Genomic DNA, 25,775 nt, shown 5'->3' with positions numbered 1-25,775 from the left:
TCGGGTTATTCCCGCCATCTGATTCTCCGCCCATAGTTCCCCTACTTTTTTTCCCCCACTTCGACCACTGAGAAAGACACAACTGTTGTAATGCACAGCTGCACTGAGCAAGGCAGGCTGCACCGGACTGAGGCCACACTGGAGGAAGCCGGAAAGAGAACGAGGTCCTATTCAGTGACACTGCACGAACAGAGGCCAAACCGAATGTGGCGGCGCTACAACGATTATGCACTACTGAGCAAACCGACACTCTAAAAAGACAACATAGGAAAGAAACCTTTTTGTAGAACCCAAAAGAAGCACCAGTGCGAAATCTGGCTGCCCCAACAAGTCTGCACTGAAAGAGTAAGCGCTACGACGACGAGGTAGCGATGGGGAGAGTCAGCTCCGATCGTCGATGCTGCTCGAGAATAGGGCATCCTTGGATGCGCTGCACGCGAACGACACTTCCCTGGAAAAGGGGCTGCATGGCTAAATGCTGCACTGGAAGCAGTCACATGCTGAAACAGCAGTGACTGAGACAGCACTGGAATACCACTGTACTCAGGGCTTTGAGTGGCATGAAAAAACTAGGGGGTCTCTCAAAGGGGCGTGGCCAATGTAATTAAGGGTGTAGCTTAAAAATACCAAACTAAAAATCTGCTCTTAGCATAGTGCACCGCCAGTCTGGTATTTTGCTGCTTCTGTCATTGCATACAGATATATAATACAAGTAACATTACACCTACAACAAGTCAGTGCTATTGGCTTTGCCAGTGGTTGTAAGTTGCATAAGATGAATAAACAACAACCAGGGCTTTACTGTATATAATATTGAAAATGTTTCTGTTCTGAAATGATGAGACTGTGAAACAACTATAACAAGTCTCTTTGAAGTTACATCAAAGGCACTGAAGGGTGGCAATGCTGCAGAGTTAAGATTTATTTTCACCCTGAGGGTGTGGGCAAAATGGAGAGCCCGATAGGGACCCGTCTCAGCACCTGCTTTTTAGAACTGCCTGTGCGGAGCACCAGCAGCACCCGGCCCACTTAAAGCCCTGACTGTACAGCAATGAAACTATGTTAACTGAGGCAGCACAAGAGCAAGACAGTCCTAGAATGAGGCAGCATAGGAACGAGGCAACATTGGGTGAAGGATAAGGCAGCTGTGAATACCTCTGCATTCGAGTAAGTGTGCCTCGAATACAGCAGTACCAGAGTGAGGCCCCCAGGACAGACGCTTCAGCTACTGAGGCTGCAGCCCTGATATGAGGGTTCACGGAGTGAAAATGTTCCCAGACAGCGCTAAATGAGGGCCGCTAAGGAATGAACCCTCATTGAAATGACACAGAATATAACATTAGACTGTAGCAACCGAACGAAGCAGCAGTGTGTGGGAATGACTTGGAACGAGGCAGGACTAGAATAAGGGAAAAAACCTGCATGCAGCTACATACGGATTTCCCTGAAAAAGCAAAGGCTGCAATAAAATAAAACTTCACTGAGTGAGGATGCACTGGAGAGGTAGCAACGAACTAAGCTGAACGAGGCAGCCCTGAAATAGGCGTGCACTGACAAAAACATCCTTAAGCGAGAACACAGCAACGTAATGACACAGTACTATAGCGTGTCAGCTCTGAAATGAGGCTGCCTGACATACTTCTGTACTCGAATGGGCAAGCCCTGCGTACACCTGTACGAGAAGGAGGCAGCGCTGATTGGGACTTAGCACTGATCCTGCTTCACAGGAAAGAAGCTGCTGCAAGTGACACTACTGAAGTGAGGCACCGCTGCAATTCGCGCTGACACAAGCTGCCCCGAAATAAAGCAGCTCTTCTGTGAGTCACCCAATGGATGCTGCACTGCTGGGAGAGACTGATCATGAATGAGGCTTTACTGGCACGAGAAAGCGTTGCGAGAGGCTGCATCAAAATGCTCAAACAATCTGAAATGTTTCAGTAGTTTACAATAAAGTTTGTTTAGCTAGAATTACAATAGAAAAGAAAAAACTGACAGAATTCAGTAATTCACCATGGAAAGTTGTTTTAGCCTTACATTAACTAAACAAATGGCGCATTCGATTCCATTCCAAAAAGTGATCAAATGTAGAAGAAGAAAAAGTGCATGCATGTTATTTGCAGGAGTGAGGTGAGATCTACATTGACAGAGGTCAATAGAAATGATGCAATAAAACAGCTGAAATGAAAAGCAAACATGATTTCGTTTGCGCTAAAAAGAGATATTAAGAAGCACACGTTCTGTAAATCAAAGCGCACAGAATGTTTTTCAACAAGCATTGGCCGCTCGCGAAAGTGAAAGCAGCGTGACGCGGCGTGGGGGCGGAGGAGAGTGAAAGCAATCAAGTGAGAGGAAAGACAGATGGCGCCTGATTGGGCGCTGAAAGCTGGTGGTTAAGAGCGTGAACACGAGCGTGAACGCAAGCGCTAGGCCAGTCAAAGCAGCTTGTGGTAGCACTTTCTAAGCCCATACTAAATGTCTCGCAGAGCAGCGCATGCGCTGGCTCTAGCGAGACCTAAAAAACTGCATTTTCTGTGCATAACTTAGTTGGTCACTGCTTTTGTCACAGAGTTTATTTTATTACTGTGCAGTTCATAAGTTACACTCATAATCTAGCACAGTGAGCTATGAACTGCCATCAAAGAGCTGCATGCAAACTGCATGGTACAAGTTAGTAAGTTATGTTTTTTTCCAGCATTATCCTGATGGTGCTAAAAAAGATTTGTTTGGGTAGAAATACATTCTCATTATTAAAGTCAATGCTAAAGACTTATGTTCTGAATCCTGAGTTTGTGCTTCTCCACAACAAGCACTCTTCTGAAATGCTTACCAATGTAGAGGACATGTGAATCCTACACCTTGTAATCCCCTTTGCCTTATGTAACATTTTCTAAACACTGATGTATGATTCAGTGTCTCTGTAGGTGTGTGATGCAAAGTGCTCTGACACTCTACACTGGCATGAGAGGTGCTATAAAACAAATGAAATACATGTGACAGAGGGGCTATGGAGAGATGAGAGGCACTGCTGGAGGGCGATAGTGAGTGTATCATTGATAGGCCCAGCAAAGATTGTTGTATCCTGGCGCATAGTAAGCTCATCATTTACTATGCTTTAAACACTAATACAATTCAATATATAATGACAAATGTATTGTAAAATGCACCCTTTTTTCCATAATTTTCTAGGGAGGAGAGCGCCCCAAAGCCCCCTTTTATAGTGGTAAGGCTCACTCGCTGCACTTGGTGTGCATCACACGGGGACTGATCAGAGAAAAATTGCCAGGGCTGTGTTGGGTTTTCCGTCCGACCCTGGCAGGAGCCTCGTACCTCGAAATAAAAACAAGCATCAAAAATTTAGTTGCCGAGATGCAGCACAAACCGACCCATTAAAAGTATTCGATTTATGCAAATTTTTTCATTATAAAATAATAAAATCGTTAGTAATTTAAGATTTTTTTGGGGTGTGCACTTGTTTGTGTCTTTTTTGTAGATTACTGTACAAATGTTTGAAATTTAAATCGTACAAATTGCTTGGGGGGGTCCATGACTTCCAGAAGGGACTCAATGGGATCCTCAGGAGTCAAAAGTTTGGGAACCACTGCGGTAGGGAGCCTGGTTTCCCAGCGACTGCTGGGAGAACACAGAGTTGGGCGTCGGAGGCAGCGGCAGCAGAAGTGAAGGGAAAGATAAGTTTTTAAAAAAATTATTTGCCCCATCTTTTTCCCCATCCCTCGCCCCCCCACCCCCGTGCGTTGTCCATCCCCCCACTTTCGTTTTATGGCAGCCGCCACTGATGTAGAGGGTGATGGGTCACTCACACTACTTGCAGTGAACCTTGTGAGTGGATGCACATGCTTGTGCATACGTGTGAAGTCACCAGATGGAACAGGCAGAAAAGAGCATTTCTAAATCAAAACAAAGGCAAAGCAATACACTATAAACTCAGAATTTAAAGTAGCAAGTCCTCCCATATCAAAATTGTATTTGAAACACTGAAAAAGAACACAACCTAAATTACAGTACATCACTTGCAGTGGACTTCTAGGTAAAAACTGCACCTATGCCTGTCTAACAGCGACTTGGAGAAATGAGAACGTGAAGCATTGTCCGAGTAATATCATAGTAATTGCAGGAGAGAGGTGGCCCCACCAGCCAAAGGGACCAGGGTGCTACTGAACAGTAAAGGTAAAATGTGTCCCTTGGATAAGAAGACTCAACACACATATAACCAAAATTCACTCAAACCAAAGGCCCCACAGAGCAGGGGTGCACATACACCGCTGTACCTTCTAACCAAAGTACCACCAAATTCGAGAAATAGCATCAAGATTTTTATTCATATAAAAAAATCATACATTAAAAACAATCTAGAATCACATTAAAAAACATTGAGTATTTCGTAATTCATAATAGTACAATGCATACAATATAGGTTAAAATACAGTAAACTAAGTTGATTGTTCCAATCATACAGTCAGTGAGGCCTAAAAAATTTACGTGAAGTTTTTTATTGGGGTCTTTCCACAAATACCCCAATAAAAAAACTTCACGTACATTTTTTTTAGGGGAAGGGGAGCAGTAAAGGACTAGCGAGGGAGACCCTATTGCACAGTAAAAAAAAGCAATTACAGAACCTGATCCAACTTATTACATCGAGTTTATGTATTATTACTGTATATATTTTTTTCAATTTATTTCAGTAATCTTTGCGCGTGGTAGGATTCAGTCGCCTTAGGCGTCTGAAAACCTGCAAAGATAAAAACAAGTACATACGTGAACCCGAAGGTGCAACAGGGGTGCTGTTTATCAATAGTGAGCCTAGGCTATTTCCTCTGCCCAGATTGTCCTTCATTCAGTCTTCTTCCTTTAAACCTCCGTTGATACAGGAAGTGACGCCACAACACTTTGCATAGTGAAGAATATTTATTTCCATCTCATACCAGTGCAAAATGTCTTAATCTTTGAGCCAAAATATGTGCAAAGGGAGTTCAGCACTGCACTCACCCAGCACCAGGGGGAGAACTGTGTGGCTTGGGAAGGGACTATCAAGAACCTTTTTAGTGGACTTATATAAAAAGCCTTCTGTGAACTATGAACTTATAATATTTATATATGAATTATATTAACTTGTATTAAAGTATCTTCAAGATACAACTGTGGATATTAACTGTACTTTAAGTGATTTAGGCTTTGTAAAGTGTAGATATGCCTTATTAAAATACGAATACAATACTTTCTAATATAATACATCAATAGCTGGCTCTATACAAGGGGAGGCCAAAGTCAGTAGCCTAGACTCCAGCATTTGAGGCAGTAGGTTGTCTCTACAGTACAAAACACTGTCCCAACATGTGTGTGACACTGGAGACAACCAATTCCTCTTCAAATATTGAACACCTTATTGACTTTGGCATCTAAGTTTAAGGTCATCAAATGGTTAAGACTCTGATGGAAAACTGCCTAATTTGCTTCTTGACAGAAGGTAGAGGTTTAGGCAGGAGGATCACACACAACATTAACCAAACATGAGGTAAATATGCGGTCTTTGGGCTTGGAAGCATAAGAAAGTATGGCAGCCTTTTAAGTGGCATGGTGAGAGAGCTTTTTTAGTGGCGCTGCTGGAGTTCTCTCTAAGGCGTAGCGGAGTGAGCCTTCTTGCAAGTATGGCTGGGAGAACCTTCTAGTGGGTGTGGCTGGAAGGGCCCTAGTTTTGATATGGCTGGGAAAGTCTATTTTTCAAAGTGGCTGGGAGAGGATTCTTGGCGTGGCTCAGAGAGCCTTCTTGTTGGTGTGGCTCGGAGTGTGTTCTTGTTGGAGAGACGTCTTTTCGATGTGGCGGGGAGAGTCTGCTTATCGAAGTGGCTGACTGAGACCTCTTGATAGCGGATCTAGGACTGCCTTCTTATTGGTGTGGGTGGGAGAGCCTTCTTGTTGGCGTGGCTAGGAAAGCTGTCTTTTTGGCATGGCTGGGGAAGCCACCTTGTTGGCATGGCTGGGAGAAACTTTCTTTGGCGTGGCTTGAACAGCTTTCTCCGTCCTGTGGCTGGCAGAGTCTTCTTGATGCCACGGCCCAGACTTTTCGATGTGGTTGGGAATCTTCACATGTCAAAGTGGTTGGGAAAGACCTCTTGTTCGTGGGGCGCGGGCAGCCTTCCTATTGGTGTGGCTGGGACAGATGTCTTGTTGGTTTATGTGTTTTGGGTTTGGTTTTATGCTCTTCCGAATATAGATTTCAGGGGTAATAGAATCCCCAATTTTAGTTTTCTGCGGCATATATATTGAGAAAATAAGAACTCATCTTTGGTATTTTTTCTTTTATTTGAAGTCCTGTGCAGGAAAATAAAGACAGCCGACACGTGTTTCGCCAAGGGGCTGAAAAGCCAGGGCTTTCTCAAGGCAGGAAATTCTCTTTCGGTTGGTGTCGATTATAGAATTCAAAAAATTAAACAAAAAAAAAAAATCACACGGCAAAAGCAGCGAATGACTGGTCCGGATGCGGTCTTGTTGGGTTAACTGCGAGAGGGTACACCAGGTGTGGCCCTCATGCTGTTATTCCTTTCTTCATGCACCAAGGTTCAGACCAGGTTTTTACTCCTTAGACAAGACCACACTGGAAACCTGCAAAATCCTTGGTGTACTGTGCAGCGTTTATGTATTCCTTAGCCTGTATGCTATCCGAAATTTGAAAATTAGACATCTGATCCTCTTCCAGATTTTTGTCACATGATTTACCTGGCCTGTAACTCATTCATTCGACCTATCCCTGCCCTAGGAAATGCTGTAAAATGTAAGCCTGGTTAATAATATCCGAGTTGGAAGGATGTTTTCTTTTGATTTCTGGGGGGGGAGTTTTACATCGTATTCATCACACATGACCCTTAAAAGACCAGGAGGAATGCTTAAAGATTCATACATCACGAGTGCCTGATCTTTTCTGATCATCCAATGAGCTTCAGAGACTGTATGTGGTGACACTCGGGAAACCAAGGAGCCTCGTCTCTACAGTAAATGGAGAAACAGTGTTTCTCTGAAGAGAAACAATCATTTCTACCAGAATAACTCAACCTAAAAGAATTTGCTAAGTGTCTTGAAAGCATGCTTCATGGATCACTGTGGCTTTACAGAAGGTTTTCCAAACAGAGCTACAAGATCTTGCGACAAGCTTAACAAATTTAGCAAAGAAACTCCCAGAGAGGAAATTGCAGCATCTGCCACAAAAAGGTCTTTCACAACGTACAGCCTGGGCTAGTGTGCATAAAAACCCTCTTACTTCTTCACTTCAGTACTTCCCCTATCGGCTACCCTAAAGTGAGCGCAAACTGCACACTTAGACCTCTTTGCACGTTGGATTAGTGAGTTCACCTCACCATTTCAGGCATTACGTTTGACAGTCCATTGCTTCCAACTGTGAAGGGCGTATCGTTCGTGCAAACCTCCATAAGCAAAGGTTTCAATGCACAGGGGCCATTGTCAGACTCCATCCACGGGTTAAATGAAGCAATGTCTAACCTTAACCCTGTACAACATTCTCGGAAAATGGCTTAGTGGGGTACGGTGCCAACATATCTAACCAAAACATTTTCTGACAGTAATACTATGTCCTAAATGTTATTTACAAAAATACTCACCAACTGGAATTAACAACAGAAACTCTACACCCAGTGGGGCGTTATTTTTGTAAACTATATTCAGGACACACTATTTCTATCAGATAATGGTTTTGTATGAGATATATACTACCCTTAGTGGGTTCTAAACAAAACTACTAAATACAGAATTTAAATACAAGAGTGGCCAATACCAACCAACATTCTGAGAATATTTTGTGACTGTACAGCATAGGAAAATGACTGTTTTCCTCAGTGAAAAAAAATATACGACAAACTCACAAACATACTTCAGTATATTTTTGATAAGTTAGTTATTATGACGTGGCATGTACCATTCAGTTTTAAAGTCAGCACAGTAGAAGCTCTCAGAGTGCATGGCGACAAGACATGTAAGATCTCTTATGTGGTGGTACTCCAACACCTAACAACCCTCCCACCCTAGCATCCACATTTTACAAACGCACTCTTAAGGGCAAAATAATGTTTATCAAAACAGGAAGGAGTTGTTTTTACCATAGTGAGGTTTACGGCATGGTTTAGAGTTGGGTGGTAACAGAAAATCCTCATATTTGTGGAGGAAATGTTGAACACGGAGTAGGAAACCCCAGAGGAATGTTTTCCACCCTGTAACGGTGGAGGTAATTGTGCTGGTGGTTTCTCATAAGGGTTTTGCAGCTCTTTCACTAATAGGAGGATTTTTATCTACCTGAATTCAAACCAGACCTCTAATACAGAGGCTTACTTTCTAAGACTGGAACATTGAAATCTGGCTTTAAGGTCTTAATTTGTGCTGGTGCTGGGCGCGGGCACTCAAAATTGGGTTACACGAGTCCCCATGAGTCCCTGGGACTCATCGTGAGATTTTGACTCAGATCAAAAGAGAGAAATGAAGGAGAAATTAGAAAGCAATAGAGAAGAAAACAATGACAAAGGGAGAAAGCATTAAAAAAAAAAAAGAACGTTCAAGAATGAGGTGAAGAAACTGTAAGTATAGAGTGGCAAAAGAAAGAGGCATGACAGGGAATCAAGACTAAGGAAGCATCCTTGGCAACTGACAACCCTGACATTCGGCAGCACGTGTGGTGGACTCCTAAGACAAACTTCGGGACCCTATATTTATTTTTCTTTTTTTGTTTTACAAATTTAGCACAGCAGGGAGTGTCAACCCTTTGTCACTAAATTAAAGATTGCATGATCACTTTATCTCCGTATGAATCAACATGTATGTGTAACTCTGAATCTGTGCGATGCCAACAAAGGCGACCATATAGTGCACTATCCTAATTACAAGTCACAGCCGCCTCCCTACCTCAGTGTGAAATGAAAACAATATTCGTCTACGTACAGCACATCGAGGTTGACACGCGCCTGGTGTACTGTTTATTGCACTTTGAAGCTAGCTCCAGGCTACAACCAAATACTAAAACAGAAGACTGTTTTGATATTTCATCCTGACCACACCCCTCTCGAACATCACAGCTAAGATCCCTTCTATGGGCTACACAATCTCGCCACAAATCAAACAAACGAATCACACAAAGTCAATAAGAGGAAATTGCGCCCCAACGGCCATTAAGGTTAAAAACACCTGCCAATTCATGACTTAAAATGCATATGTATTTTTTTTCCAATTAACGATCTTTCGGATGAAGAAAAATTACTTACAGTGCGTTGTAGAGTGTGATGCCCGACAGAGCTTTGGCAGCAACCAAACACTTCTGCTGGTTAGGCAAGAACGTGCGCACTCGGGTCTCGCGCCTCACGCAGCGGAACAGAGACTTCCGCTGTGACACACCTACGTCATACTTCATGCTCCCTTTGACCATCAACCCGAGTGACACAAGCAGTCTAAACGCTCAATCCGGGGTTGCGTCGCCATTTCCACCTCACGAAACAGCCCGTTCCCACTTTCGAAACGATAAGCTAACACACAGACCGCAAAATCTGACAGACGTGTAAAGGGAGGCGCAGCTCAGGGAAACAGCCAAACTGCACAAGGCAAAACCACCAAATGCAAATCAGCAAGCCAGATCTACTGCAGCGCTTCCGTTTCCATTCCTTCTTCTCACTGCAAACCGAGTTTCTCTTTTGAAAGGTCAGAAACAAAAGAAATCCTCTTGTGCTGGGACGCTGGGGATTTATTTATAATTGCATTATTTTAATGTAATGATTTGTGGCTTTCCTGTAATTGTCCTTAATGGCTTTCCTTATCCTGAATTAAGCCATTTAAGACCATGGCAGAGCCTTCTCGCTTTGCTCCCTACCGGAAACTACGCTCTTCATCATGCACTGGGTAACAAGGCCCAGACAGAGCAGGGCCAGCGGTAAACACATGCCAATCAATCTCTGTTCACTAAATTAATCCGAGAGGTTCATGAAATTGGCACGTGCGGGTGCCTGCAATGGCCAAGAAGCAAAAGGGGGCTGGTAGGGATGCAGCATTCCACTGCCATGCATTTGAAAATACCTCTTATGGCATTTTCTGTTAAGACTCCCAAGCACGCGGAGCTACAAGTAGGGCTGGCTTTTGCGTTGGGGAGCCCGGTGTGGCAATCTTTGTTGGCACCCCCTAATTACTTCCTTCTTCACAGATTCCTACACAGCCGCCTTCCGACAGTGACCCTCATCTCCTCTTAACCTTACTCTCGCATTTATCTTTTTTTATAGTGCTACTCGCTTTAAATCAGAAACATGCACAGAGGCAATGGATCATACAAGTGTATACCTCGATGAAAAGGAATCGTTACTTAAGGCAATGAGGACTACAAGGTGTAGGTGCCGCATGTCAATCATAATGGTACGCATTATATGTTGAGTGCTTCAACTTTAAATATATTTTGGAAATACAATTTGTTTCCCTCCATTCATTCATCAGCGTAGGCTGGGTTGCACACAGGAGAGCTACTTAAAGGAAACTGGGGAGCTACCATTAGCTCACGAGCTACTCATTGGAGAAGCCTGCATTAGTGCATATTTTGTTTAACCTTATTCTGGGGAGAGTGCCGCTGTTCACACAAATGTGCGGCCCCTTGAATGAACTTCTCCAAAAGACACATACTAGGTGGCATCAAAAGACAGGCCGGTGGTGTTGAGATTTCTGGCCCTGTTTTCTCATTTCAAAATCAAGTGAAGGGCACGTGTGTCTGCGAGTCCTTTGCCCAGCAAACAGCGTGGCCGTGCACATGTGTGGGAGACACCCAGGGCCGAGCTGAGGAAAATCTTTCTCAGCACTAGGCTTTTGGAGATGGTGGCTCAACTGCTAGTAGGGCTAGATGGAAAAGTGGCACAAAGAATAGAAAATTTAGGGGCTCCTGAGGGGTAAATACAACTGAATGGGCGAGGGGTAGGGTTTTATCAGGTCAAGCTTAGACAACACAAGGTGTCTGGTTGCAAAAGATCTATTGTGAGCTTACCAAGATCCTACAGAGGGCTTACAGTCCATTTTTGCTTACCATTGGTTGGAGTTATCATCACTCTCATTTGCTTGCATCTTATTGGATGGTTTGATGCCTTGTCCACCTTGCGTTTATACCTCTCTGCAGCATATCCTTTTTACTTGTGTACTTCCACTGCTCACTTTTGGGGAACTACTTTTTTGTTGTTTAAGCACTCCATAAGAGTGCATATGTTTTCCAGCTGGCTCCCTTGTGTGCTTCTCTCCCCGTTGCCGCTCTTTGTTGCTCTCCCTTTCGCCTGTGTGCTTCTCTGCCCCACACTGCTCTCTGTGTCGCTCTCTCTCACCCATGTGCTTCTGTGGTGTTCGGTCCTTCTTGTGATTCTCCATCCCACCATCCGTGGGCAGCTTTTCCCGTCCTCTCACCCACTCCTCCATTCCCCTCACCCACCCCTCAGTACCTTCAGTCCTTCCCCCCCCCCTCTATGATTGGCACTGTAACACTACACAATCTTTATATTATTGATTTACCGATCCAGGAAAGAAAAAAAAAATGAAAGGAAATGGCGCCCAAGTCATTACGCAGGGCGTACATGTAGTCTGACACATGCGCACAGTTGAGTGACACGATCATCATTGCACCTTTTTAGGTCTCGCCTGATCCAGCGCATGCGCTGATCTGGTCGAGACATTTAGTGTACGGGTTTTCAAAGTGCTGCCACACGGCCTAGCGCTTGCGTTCACGCGAGCGTGCACGCGCGCAGCCGGCAGCTTTCAGCGCCCGAGGAGCCATCTGGAGCTTTCACTTTTTCCGCTGCTGCACGCGCACCACTCGCATGTTTGCCATCGCGCGCGCACCCCTGCTTTCACTTTTACCGTCTTGTTATGCAGAGTGTCTGTTCATCCCTTCTATTCTCATTTCCCCTGAACGCATTTTTATGGTCTCCAAGGTCCTTACATTTTCTCACAACCCCCCATGACCACTGTTCCCACCAAGGTGCGCGCGTGCACGATGGTCACCCGTAGCGCGCAGTGTCCTGGATTTGGCGTGCACACTGCGAGACATCCCTACGAGACCGTTCGCGCCGCCGGTTTTAAAACGCGAGCAACGCGAAATCCATGCGGGATGCAGAGACATGGTGTTGCAGGCGCGCAAAGCCCATTGTGCTCACAGGGCTTCAGCTTCAGCCCCGCCCCCCTCCTCCCGTCCTGTGGGGACCTCCGGGCTGAGACAGCTTCCCGGTCACAGAACAGCCGCACTCGAGTACTTCACGGGTCTTTAAAAGACCATTTGCACGTTTAATGAGCCTTGTCGTTTTCACACCCCTTCTTAGAGCCCCAGCATCTCCACACTTCATACTGATGGAAGAATTAGCCGTCCCCCCTCCTCCCCCCGTCTCAATGCTTGTTTGGTCGGCCTTTCTAGAAACATGCTCTGCTGGCAGCATTAGGAACATTGCTGAGAGAGGGAGAGGAGGTAAAGTTTGCAGGCACTCCGCATATAACTCCAGCGGGTCATTTCTTTGGGGCAAAAACATTGTTTTTCCTGTGTTCCCTCTCCCCTCTCATCCCTCTCCTTTCCTTACATGTTCCCTTCCTCCTGCTATGCTTGTAGCTTTTCCCTATCTCAATGCTTGTTTGTTCAGCCTCTCTGGAAACACGCTCTGCTGGCAGCATTAGGAACAAAGGTGAGCGGCGGGGGACGGGTGGGGAGGCTAAGTTTGCTGATGATCTTGCACGTAACTTCTCTTTTTTCCACAGGAATAATTAGGGGACTAGAAGTAACAATGTCAAGAAATAAAAACACCACATCCTAATTTTTGAGAAAATGTTCAATGTATTCCTAAATTTAAATTTTCCAAGCTCCAAAGTCTTCTTTTTAATCATTTTGTGGTCTCCCCTGTCCTTTAATATCTTCACATATTTTTAACATGGCACAATTATATATTGCTTAAAAATATTAATAATAAATTAAAAAAGGAAGCATTTCTTGAAAGTTAAGCCCAAGTAATGTTTGTATTCTGGGGCTTCCTGTTGCAGAGCCAGATCCCCCATTAATAGTTCATTATTGCTCAGTGTCAGTCTGTTCACCAACATGTTTATTATGAACAGCAATGACTTACAGTGAAGACATGACATATCACACAGATCGCCATCAAAAAAGGTGGTCGTTTCCGGCAGCCACTTTAAACCTTTTTTTCATCCTTTTGCCTGTTCCTCTCTCTGGGCCTGTCCTTCTGTGTTATCCCAGTCCTGTCCCTCTGACTGTCTATGGCCCTGCTCTTCTCCTGGCACCTTCCTGCCTGTGCCTTTATCTCCATGGAACCATCTACTTCTGCCTGTCTGTCCCGCTTTGGCTCAGAGCATATTTTTCTTTTTCAGCCTGTGGTTCTGTTGATCTCTGTCCTTCTACCCGTCTCTGATCCTCTACTTTCTGCTCTTTGTTCCTTTCTCTAACTCTGTCACACTGTCTGCCTCTGTCCTTCTATCTTGATTTTGCAGCCTCTCTCCATTCCACGGTCTCTGTCACATGGTTTGCTCTTGTCTGTCTCCTCATCTTGATTTCTGTCCCACCTTCTTTGTCTCACTTTATACCCCTGTATGTCTATCCTTCGGTCTGTCTCCATTCTCCTGACCTCTTCATGCCCCTTTGTTTGCAAACCCTCTATGTATCCGCAGAAGTTCCCCTGTATCACCAGCCCAAGCTGAAGCAACTACAAATCCCATATTCCTCGCCCCTTGAAGCAGCAGTGCACCCTGGAGCAACTTCACCTTCTGGAGCAGGAGCTACCGCGGAGCACCCCCAGCAGCGGGCAAAACCGGAACACCCTCAGCATCTGGTGCATTTATCACCCTGGAGCTCCCATGACCTTGTATGTAAAGCTATATTTTCAGTGAGCAAGAGTTCAGACTGTGTTTGTAGAATCGCAGATCAGAGCCAACTTCTAGAGCCAGGATTCATCAGTTAAGACACATTGATACCCATTTATTAACTGATTTGTACAAACTTAAACAAAAAAAACCTGGACACATTGTGTCTTCCTCTCTTAAATTGTGTTATCAAGCAAGCTACTTATTTCACTAAAAATCTTTTTTGTTTCATTATCGCATATGAAAGCACTCCCAGATATCTGACTTCAGACTAAGAGTTATACACAAATAAAGTTTTAAGTACTTCTCAATGCAGTGCTATAATGTACCTAGAACTGTCAAAGCTTGCACATTAAAGAACAGTAGATGTAGCACTCAGGTTAATATGCTGCATGGCTAAATATTTATAAGGTCCCAAAGGCGAGACCTATTGGCTATGCAAATACTTCTTTTATATTGGTATGAATAAGACAAGTCAAATAATTCAAAGAAGGAGGAGGAGCCTAGCGCGCATCCAAGATGGTCGCGTGAGCACAGGGCTCCCCGGACCCTCGCTGCTCCTCGGAATTTATCCTGAATCTATCCTGACCCGGTTGATGGAATCTGGGAGACGAACGCTGGCTGAACACTAAACTCCTTTCGGAAATCAAATCGGACCTGGCAATCCGGAGTTATGGTGGTTTGAACTTTTGAGGCCCACCCTACGGCAGTGCCCGATGCGAGGGTGATCCGTGGAGCCGGGGCGTAGTTGAACAACAACGGCAGCGGAGCGGTGCCAGTGGCCGTCACATCACTTTCGGTTTCACTTTTGGTCTTTGAGGGGCTGGACTGTGGACTTGCCTGGTGCGACTGGGCTTCCATTTTGCCATCGCTTGATGCCGGTGGCTTCGTCTGCTGCCAGTGTGCTCATTGACGGTGGTCCCTTCGCTCCGCCATATTGCGGCCTGTGGTGCGACACACGTCTGCCTGGTCTGTGCCATCTCGACGCTTCCTCGGTGGTCCCCTTCGGCGATCGAGGTTCCCATGGGAGGCAGGGGAGACCCCGAGAGGCGTAAGACCAAGACATCCCTACGTGGGGGACCGGTCCAGACGAACAACATGGACCGCTACACTCAGGGTAAAGGATCCCCCGGGACAGCCAATGTCCCCCCGGATGACACCAGTGGTGGCCCGTCCGTTTCTCCGGATCTGTCCCTGCAGGACATCATGGGCGCCATTACGGGCATCAGAGAGACCATCGCTACACAGTACGAGGCCTTGGCCCGTAAAATCGACACGGTGGCCATTGACATTACCCTAATCCGGGCGGATCTCTCTAAGACCAACGAGAGGGTTCAATCGCTGGATGTGCGGACGTCCTCCCTTGGGACGGACGTGTCGGACCTGAAGGCCACTCTCGGCGATCTCAAGTCGGCCAATGATTTGATGGCCCGGCGGCTGGAAGACTTCGAGGGACGGGCCCGCCGCAATAACATCCGCGTCATAGGCGTTCCGGAGACCTCCGATAACCGCCCGGTTGATCTTCTGGTCGAGGAGCTCATCCTCGAACATCTTGCTCCCGCTGGCCTGAGTAAGTTTTTCGCTGTGGAGCGGGCCCATCGAGTCCCAGGTGGCCGGCCGCGACCGGGTGCCCCCCCGAGGCCTATCGTTGCGAGACTTTTCCACTACAGAGACCGAGACGCGATTCTGCAGGCCTCACGGGTTCATGGCCCGGTCCGACATGAGAACTCGTCCATTAACTTTTTCCCGGACTTCACCCAACTTGTCCAGAAACAGCGGATGGGCTTCCAGGGGGTGAAGCGGCGTCTCCGGGACCTCGGTCTCAAGTACTCTATGCTTTATCCTGCAAGGCTCCGAGTGGAACATGAAGATCGGACTACCTTTTTTGACTCTCCTGTGACTGTGAGTGACTGGCTGGATTCGCTGCCAGATCGGGGCGACCGGACTGGGCCCTCTGTCGGTACCGAGGGTGGTGGGTCTCCTTTGGAGTGACTTATGGTCCCGGACTCTGCCAGGTTGTGCTGTTCGGCTGGGTTCTACTTCTTTTGTGCATTTTGTTTCACTATGTTGTGTGTGGGGAGCGGGCGGGGACGGGTCCCCTCCCTCCTCCGGGGTCTTTTCGTAGAATGGGGTTTGTAGGGCGACAGGCACACTGCAAGTTGGGGTGGTTTGAACCGCAGGGGTGCAGGGTGGGGGGTGTTGGAGTTGGGGGGGGGGGTTGGTGGGTGGGTGGGGTTGTTTGCATTTGTGTTTTTTGTTTTCAAGGCGAAGTATTGGCTATGGTTCATCCTTGGGTGTTGAGCTCTTTGCTAGGGGGCCCTTGATCTACTGGATGGGATGGGGGGGGACGGGTTGAGACTGATGTCTTGGAACGTCAATGGGTTGGGGGACCGTATCAAACGGGGTGTTGTGCTGCAATATCTGCGTCGTTTGACTCCTGATGTGGTGTTCTTACAGGAGACGCATCTGGTTGGCAACGTTTGTCGGGCTATGAACAGGGGGGGATATCGACTTGTGGCCCACTCTGGTTTCACCACTGGTTCGAGAGGGGTGGGCATTCTCTTGCGAGCTTCACTTCCGTTGGAGATCACCAGGGTGGTCCCAGACGATAGAGGGCGCTATGTGGCTCTGACTGGGAGGTGGGAGGGGCAGTCCCTTTCCTTGATCTCAGTCTATGTTCCCCCGGGCCTCCAGAACTCCACCTTCTCAGACTTGGGTCGTATGTTGCTTGGGCTTCCTGACAGTCTTCTGCTTATGGGTGGGGACTTTAATTCGGTTGTCTCGGGTGACCTGGACCGTCATCCGCCCAGGGCCCTCCCCGCTGCCCAGGCGTGGCTGGGCGGGCTCCTGGAGACCTTCGGTCTGGTGGACTGTTGGAGGTTAATGCATCCGGCGCAGTGTCAGTACACCTTTCACTCTGGGGCCCATGGGAGTCTCTCCAGACTGGATTATTTCCTTATGCCCGCGGCCCAGGCTACTCGGATTCGAGAGGTCAAACACCTGGCCAGGGGTATTTCTGATCATTCCCCACTGTGGTTGCTTTTTGACACCGAGTCGCGGTCCGCTGGGCGGATCGCTCCTATTAACCCTTGGTACCTGCGAGACCCCAAGATCCGTGATAGCCTGATTAAGTCGATTGATCAATATTTTTCTGAGAATGAGGGGTCGGTATTGTCCTCGGTGTCCCTGTGGGAAGCTTTCAAAGCAGTGCTCCGCGGGCATGCCCTGTCCCAGATAGTGGAGGCCAAGAGGGTCAAGAGAGAGGCGGTTGTGACGCTGGAGACTGAAATATCGGGGCTGGAGGCAGCCTTGGAGGCGGGTGTCACCCCGGATGGGCTGCATGCCCTCAGCCTGAAGCAGTTTGAATATAAGTCTCTCGTCACTGATGCTGCCAAGACTATATATAGGGAGCAGCAGGGCAGGTTGTATGACGCCGGAGACAAGGCGGGTAGGCTGATTGCCTGGTTGGATAAGAAGGAGAGAGTGAATCGTGTGGTCCCGGAGCTTCGGGTGTCGGATGGAGTGTGTGTGACTGAGCCTGGTGAGATTGTTGAGTGTTTTGCTGACCACCTCCGTGCGGTGTACTCCCCGGTGTCCGAGAGAGATGAGGACAACTCTCGTCTTCTGCTTCGGGATCTTGCCCTGCCCGGCTTATCCGTCGATGACCGCGAGCTGATGGATGCCCCTTTGTCTGTCGAAGAGATTGCTACTGCGATTCGCTCCCTCCGCTCGGGCAAGGCTATGGGCCCCAACGGCCTGCCGATTGAACTATATAAGTTGCGCCCGGATAAAATCGCGCCTTTCCTCCGTCATATGTTTCAGGAATCGCTCGAGAGGGGTTCCCTTCCTGACGACCAGCGTCTGGCTACTATAGTAGTGATTCCCAAGGAGGGTAAGCCACGTGACCGCTGTGCCTCCTATAGGCCTATTTCCCTGCTGAATGCCGAACCCAAAATCCTTGCTAAGGTCCTCGCTAATCGCTTGCTGAGCGTTATATGTGACTTGATACATCCGGATCAATGTGGCTTCATCCCACATCGTAATACCGCTCTTAACTTACGGCGTCTGCACGGCGTCCTTGCTAGGGCTGAGTACTTGGCTGAACCGGCCATACTGGTTTCCCTAGACGCCACGATGGCCTTTGATACCATTGAATGGCCATTTCTTTGGGCCGTCTTGGCGAAGTTTGGGTTTGGGGAGGGGTTCCTTGGCTGGGTGAAGCTCCTTTATGCTGGACCAATGGCTCAGGTGGTTGTCAATGGTCGGGTTTCTCGGCCTTTCGCTCTCGGGAGGGGAACTAGGCAGGGGTGCCCGTTGTCCCCGCTGCTCTTTGCTCTCGCCCTGGAGCCGCTCGCTGCCTGGCTCCGTTGGGAGCCCTCGATTAGAGGGCTCCGGTGGGCCCCGGGCTTCGAGGATCGGGTTTCGTTGTACGCAGATGATATTCTCTTGTATCTCACCTCACCGCGGAAGTCGCTCAATGTTCTCTTTGATGTCCTTACTTCCTTCGGGAAAAACTCGGGTCTGATAATCAACTGGTCCAAATCTTGTGTGTATCCTATCTCTGGTGGTTCTCCTCTCTTGCCGCCTCGGCTTCCGCTCCAAATATCTCAGTCCGGCTTTAAATACCTGGGGGTGTACGTTTCGTTGGATCCGGCGGTCCGCTATGAGCAGAATCTCCTGTCTCCACTTCGGCGTTTGAGGGCAGATACGGCTCGGTGGTGTAAGCTGCCCTTGTCTCCGCTTGGTCGCGCGGCGCTGTTTAAAATGATGTCCCTTCCCCGATTCCTTTATGCACTCCAGAACTTCTTCGATGTCATTCCTGCGGCCTACTTTAGGGAGGTGGAGAGTTTGCAGAGGAGACTGGTTTGGGACGGGCGATCGGGTATCGCGTTGGCCAAGCTGACTCTTTCCTGGTATGACGGGGGCATCGCGCTTCCTGATATTAGACGGTACTATTGGGCCTCCCAGCTGTCTGCCATTAACCATGCTACGTACGCTCCTGGTTCGAACCCGGCATATGAGATGGATAAATTCCTGCTCCCCGGCGGTAACTATAACAGAGCGCTTTACTCGCGGTCTGCTGGTAGGGCCCTTACGGGCCCTACCGGGATTGCGGTCCGTGTATGGAAGGCGGCTAATGTGGCGATGGGCTGGAGTGAGCGTTTAACGTGCGCCACTCCTCTATTCGACTCAGACCGCTTGGGAAACCTCTGGACAACGAAAGGCTTCGAGCGCTGGGATACAATCGGCATCAGCAGAGTGGGGGACCTGTGGGTTAAAGGTGCGGTTAAATCCTTCGCGGCGCTTCAGCTCGAGTATGAGCTTAGTGACAGAGAGTTCTTCCGTTATGCACAGGTTCGGCACGCCCTGCTTTCGGTCTTTGGGGAGGGGACCTCGGTTCCTTCTTCTTCGCCTCTCGAGGACCGCATACTCGACGGTCACGTTCCCGACAGTACTATTTCCCTGATTTACAAAAAACTGATAAACAATCGGGCTGACCTCTTGGTGCGTCTTCGGGAGGCATGGACGGGAGATGGGGTGGAGCTGGACGATGAGGGCTGGCAGACTGCACTGTCATCCCCTAAGAAGGTGGCCATCCCGGCCCGTCTCCGCCTGGTCCAGCTTAAGATTCTCCATCGTGTATATGTGACGGGCCCCCGCCTGGTCTCGATGGGGTTCTCAGACGACGGACTCTGTAAGCGTGGCTGCGGGCTCAGGGCTACTTTTCTCCATATCCTATGGGAATGCCGCGAGGTGGCGGAATACTGGCGCCGGGTGCATGATATTATGAGACGAGTCACCGGGGTCGCTCTGCTGCCGGAGGTGCGTCGTTGTGTGCTGAATGTATGGGAGCCCAGTGACTGCAATGCGGCTCAGGCTCGGTGGCCGGCCTTGGGGAACATGATTGCAAAGAGAGATATTGCACAGCTTTGGGGTTCCCAGCGGCCTCCCACCGTGTCCGTCTGGAAGGAAAACATGGACTGGTGCATGTTCAGGGAAAAAACGGTGTATGTGGCCCGTGGTAAACCGGGGGCTTGGGGGAAAATTTGGGGGCAGTGGAACGCGTATCGTGGGTCTATCTGTGCTCCCCCTTTGGTGGATACGTCCGGGGTTGCCTCGTCCCCCTGATCCTTGAGGGTTCCTTGTGCATCTCGTACTTCGGAGTACAGATTTGGTTCTCTCGTTGCCCCCCCCTCCCTCCCAGGTCTTCTTTTCTTGACCGCCCTCGGTGGTTGGGTGCTGACTCCCCCGGCTGGTGTTCGCCGCCCTTCATAAGTCGTTTCGCCTTGTTTGTTGTATTTTTCTTTTTTTGTTGTTATTTATACTAAAAGTGTGTATTCTGATTTCCTTTATGTGCAGTCTGATTTACTGTGATAGAGCGGAGCCCCTGTGGGCTAGCCATTGTTTTCTGATATGCTGGAACACTTTGACTACTAGCGGCCGGCCCTGGTGGTTGTAGGCCCGTGTTTGTAACCCTTTTATGCACAATAAAATCTTTTTTTTAAAAAATAAATAAATAAATAATTCAAAGAAAAAAAACCTGTACTGGAGCAGCACATCACACATAAGCCTGGGAAAATTGGCTGTGGTGAGTCCTATATTTTTTCATTACAAACGTTTTACTCATGGTACACTGAATATTTGAGTTCATTGATTTATGTTTTTGTACATGCAAACTAAAACGTTTGCTTTGAAAGGCCTTGGTGGTTCCTAATGATCCTTAGTTTGGCCAGATGGGTGTGGGCCACTGTTCCCACTAAGATGCGCGCACGGGTGCGCGCACATGATGGTCACCCGGAGCGCGCAGTGTCCTGGTTTAGCGCGCACACTGTGAGACAGCTTCCTGGGCACACAACAGCTGCACCCGAGTACTTTACGGGTCTTTAAAAGACCATTTGCACGATAATGAGCTTTGTCATTTTTTCACCCCTTCTTAGAGCCCCTGCGTCTCCACACTTCCTACTGCTGGAAGAATTAGCCAACCCCCCCCCCCCCCCGAAATTTGCCTCAACTACACCTGTTTTGCCTTCTCGGGCGCACATACCAGCATTCCCAGCCTTTCAGACACATAACACGATAATGTTTTAATCCAGCCTGGGCCGCCTTAATCCATCTTTAATAGTTGCTTTTGTTTTGTCCTTTACCATCCTTACCTAAGTGATCAGAAATGAAACACATAAAATGTTTCCAACCTTGTTTAGTTTAAAATATAGCGTGCCATGTTTTTAGTCATCGAGGGAGGGTAAGCCCGCAATGTGGAGGCAACACAACACTTTAAAGTCTTGGCTGCCATACAAAGAAAAGGTAAGATTTTTTAAAGGTTTGACGTAACTCCTAAACTTATGTTCAGCTGAGTGCTAAAGTCTTACACTGTTGCATTGCTGTTATCCACCAGAAACACTGTCAATATGACTCTGGCCTTCGGACCCTTTAGCTGCCTTTCTTTCTAATTCAACAACAGAAAAGATTGCATAACTGCCAATCCACTCATTCCTCAAAAGTCAGATTCACTATTGAATCCAGATCAACGGTCCAGCACAAGTCCATCTATGAATTTAAAAGTAACAGCACCTGGAAACAGTGAAATGTCAGTGGATGAAGTGATCATGATTCAGACCCAGGTTCACGCACCAAGCTATTCTTATTCAATGCCAAGACCTCACCCAAACAAGCGCTATCCGTATACAAACAACTCCATCATTGACTCCGTAGAGGAAGCGGAAAACTCCTGGCTGAGCTCAATTTTACTAGCAAACCATATAGATCTAGTACAGGCAATGGAAAGTTAAGACCATCAATCTGGTTGATGATCCTGTAGGGCATGAGCAATCTGCTACTTAAATCTCAGATTCATCTGAGCAATTAACCCAAGAAGAGCTAATTAATGAACATAAGTCTGCATTTAGCGACCAAGTAACATTAACTCTGCCACAGCCAGAAGACATCAACAGAAATACATTTGATGGCCCTTCGTTGAACGCAATTAGGAAAATAAAGAACCCACATACTGTTGTCTTTACTAATAAGAATGTATTTCTACCCAAACCAACCCTTTTTACCATCATTAGTATAGTGAAAGATAAGGAAAAAACGTAACTCTTTAACCCATACCATGCAGTTTGCAAGCAGCTCTTTGACACTTCATAGGTTACTGTCCTACATCATAATTGTAACTTATGAACTGCACGAAACAAAAGATTCTCTACAACAAAAGCAGTAACCTACTGAACTTTCCACATAAAATACAGTTCTGTTATGTGTATGGTACACATTTTTGATACAGGCATACTACCCTTCTGTACTACTTTATGATGAGTCAAAACTGCAACCAGACAAACATCTCTTTCCAGCAGAAATATTAATCACAGGAAACCACCTTTACCTCATAGTCTCAACAACTACAGACCTTTGCAAAGCATTCACTACCCCGACTGCGACTTTACCACAAGTTACTTTAACCCAGAAGTTATTATGACGACTTGCTGTAGGGGACTCGTTTTTGGACTGGTGACAAACTATCTCTGACGGGATATCCAGACATTTCTCCGTAGCTTGCACGTCTAATTATAAATATGTTATGTAATTGTGTAAATATGTGATCTTGTATAGGCTTCCAACATTCCCCACCCTATGAACAGATATTGAGCTGAGGATCTTCAGTAAAATCTTATTATGATACCACCATTGGAGTCCTGTGCTTTTTTAAACCCAAAGTGTACTTCCCTGTGTAACCAATTCATGTCATTTCGTGTACATCTAAATTGAAAACCTGCCTTAAGGCACTTCATGTGGCGCTACATGTGTGGAAATGCACTCTCTGTTCACTTTTTTAAGCAAAGGTTTGGAGTGATATTTGGCGCTGCACACACATATGCGGTCTGGTTCCCGGCGCACATAGCCTTAGTTGCAGCGCACAGAGACCTTATACTGCCGCACACAGAGGAAAAAAATTAGAGGGAACATTGCCCATGACTAGTGGTGGCGGCATTTGTAGAGAGGCCAAGGTTTGAATGGGCGTTCAGACTGAAGTTGGTAACGTTACCAATGATTCCATGTCGCCAACAGTGCTGTGTCCCCAGGATTTTATTTAACCACCTACTGCATTCTGTGAGCTGTCGATAAGGGATTGTTCACGTTGTAACGTCAAAAAACCAATCATTTGTAACAGAACAGCACAGCCTTTTGATCTTGGGGCGTGCATCAGTGCGGACGTAGAGCACAGGCATCATCTGCAGTAGTCAGGCGATGAAGACGCGATTCCATAGAATGTATTAAGAAAAAACACTTGCTGCTACGTTGAAACTTGCATGGCTGTTGAATGGAAACCTGAATCCATTAAACACTGCTGTCCTACAATTGCGGCAGATTCCTAGCATGTGACTAGCACTACCCCAGTCCCGCTGGCTTTTCTGAGGCCCCTCACGGTGTAAAACTCAGGCGCAGACAAGATAAGAATGTAGCAGTTTACATGATCAATCGTCTGGTGACAAAGCCCGAGTTGTACTATGACCTTATCCAAGAGCTATTTGGCCACATATCTACTTTTGTTGATGGCACTCTCAATTGTACTCCTACTTGTTCTCCTTGCCTCTCAAACCTTCCTAGGAAAGTAGTCTCCCGCTACAACCTCCACCATCCCCCAACAACTTCAGTGTGTCTTCTTGACCCATAACCTAGCAACATTTTAAAGGCCCAACAACCTGTGCTCTCAGTCCACTCAAGAACTTTGGCAGCAATTTTGTGGCTTCTTTATTCCTGCGAAACACCCTTAAAGAGGCATATGTAATTTCTCATTCTTAAGAAGACAATTTTAAGGTCCCAAACTTGGAGAAATTGAGGCGCTTTTTAAGAGTTTGCTTCATACTTAAAGGCATGTTTTCGAGTAGCTGCTGAACAACTTTGAGGCTTTATTAACTGAAACATGTCCTCTCAAATGGGCAGAGAATGCAAACACCCTCAGAAAAGTTTGTTAAAAAAAACAAGTTAAAAACTGTGAACACATCTGAAATTCAAGAGCTATTAAATGAAACATTTATTAGAATCTCTTTATTTAATACTGCTATTTATAATAAGCTACTGACCACGTAAAACTGTGGTCCCTGTGTGCATTTTATCCCCTCTTGCTAATATTTAGAAATTCACATGAATGCATATTTCTTCCTGAAACACTTTGTGATTAATCCTGCAACTCTCCTCAATAAAAGGTAATCTTTTATTTATTGAAAATTAGGTTTAATATTCTTGTTGTCTTTTACTGTCAATTAAACTTTCATTTGTATTTAGAAACAGTTACTGGTAAAATAGATCTGCAAGCACTTTACAAACAAGCATTGGCATAGCCAATAGGTCTCGCCTTTGGGACCTTATAAGTGTTTAGCCATGCAACAGTTGATGTTGTTGCACCAAGGATATTCTGCTGCATAACTAAATACTTATAAGGTCCCAAAAGCGAGACCTATTGGCTATGCCAGTGCTTGTTTTATTTTTATGATATTGCAGTGTCCAGGTGCTTTACAGCACCGCCAAAAGCAACTGGCAAAGCCAATAGGTCCCAAAGGCAAGCCCTACTGACTTTGCCAATGCCTGTGTTTTAAAGTAGCTTTAGGACTACTTTATCTCCCCGTAATGAATACAATCATAAAAGAACCTAAAACCATAAATACATTCATTTATCAATTTGAAAGATTTAAAAAGGATTTTTTTAAAACAGCATTAAAATACAGATAACAAGTCAGGCACTGAGGCCACAACAAAATGAATCTAGCCTAGAGCGCATAGATCGTACAGCAGCCTGCAAGAAACTCGACACTGCAGAAAGAACGTGCACATTAGGCAGTAGCTGCAGATACAAAAACGCCGGGCGAGCTTGGACAAAGTTCAGAGCTTTCAAAATTGAAAGAAAAAAACGCTTCCTGGGGACGCTAAAATATTTACACAACAATACAAAACGTAGTGTATCCTGAGAAGACACATTGTCACAGCCACTTGACCCTTAAGTGCCTGGACTGGACCAGCCACTCAGGGGACTAGGAGGTGATGTAACAAAGTGAACCTAAATCGAGCCGCCACAAATCTGTCCCTTTCATTGGACTATGGCATTTCACTAAGGGTTTACATTACATGGATTCTTATAGTGCATTTGCTTTTATAGATGCAGTAGAGAGGTATCAGTAAACTGACTACTACCGAACGTTCCCGTACATATTTTTTATCTTTCTCAAGATCCCAGATCCCGTACCAGTGGGAGGTGCTCTTCACAACCCTCTTACATGAGCGCCAGGGGGAGCCCACCATGGTACCCTTCAGATTAGTGAGGAGGGCCCCGATGATGAAGTATGCCATCTCAGTGGATGATGGACTTCGTCTTTTCAGGGAAAACTTTACGGCACGTTTTCAGGAGTAGCTACACTAATGTGCTTAGGTTACCCCTTTAAGCTTCTTAGAAATGCCATGGCCCATACGAACAAGCATCGACAAGCCATGAAAAACCCATGTAACCCAAAGCGCATTCTTTTTATGTCCATCTACTTTTTGTACCCTTTTAAGGAATTGATAACATGAGGTATTACACTAAACTAATGCTGCCCATAGCTAGACCTAAAAATGACCCTGAAGGCTCCTTGAGCACTTGCACATTTTAGGGATGGACTTCCTCTTTCATGAGTCAAATCCACCAAATTAGAAGTTGCTGAGTGATCCAAGACATTGGACATGGGGCCTGCCAGTCAATATACAGAGAGAGTAACAAACACTATCACGCGGTGAGGCCTTTAAAGCAATAAAGAGTATTTAAAATTAATTGTTTTATCCCAAACGCAAAAAAGGAAACAAAATGGGCATTTGAGACGTCAGTGAGGGAAATCTTTTAAGTTGTCTTTTATTTATCCTCAGACCAATTG

At 46.5% G+C, this 25,775-nt stretch overlaps 1 protein-coding gene across 4 annotated transcripts in view; it reads right to left on the bottom strand.

Moving 5' to 3' along the window:
• The window catches only part of ADCY7 (adenylate cyclase 7), a 621,989-nt gene that overhangs the window by 370,729 nt on the left and 225,485 nt on the right, over positions 1 to 25,775 (bottom strand). The window contains exon 1 of one of the 4 annotated variants that reach the window (XM_085639174.1): positions 9,276 to 9,498. The exons of the other annotated variants lie outside the window; for them this stretch is intronic. The gene's annotated coding sequence lies outside the window, so the exon portion shown is untranslated. Of the gene's footprint in view, positions 1 to 9,275; positions 9,499 to 25,775 lie in introns of those variants that run through there. 4 annotated transcript variants of the gene reach the window in all.

The sequence above is a fragment of the Triturus cristatus genome, chromosome 12 (genome assembly GCF_964204655.1).
Source record: "Triturus cristatus chromosome 12, aTriCri1.1, whole genome shotgun sequence".
Taxonomy (NCBI): Eukaryota; Metazoa; Chordata; class Amphibia; order Caudata; family Salamandridae; genus Triturus; species Triturus cristatus.
The sequence above is the reverse complement of the archived record's forward strand: the minus strand, read 5'-3'. Positions and strand labels throughout refer to the sequence as shown.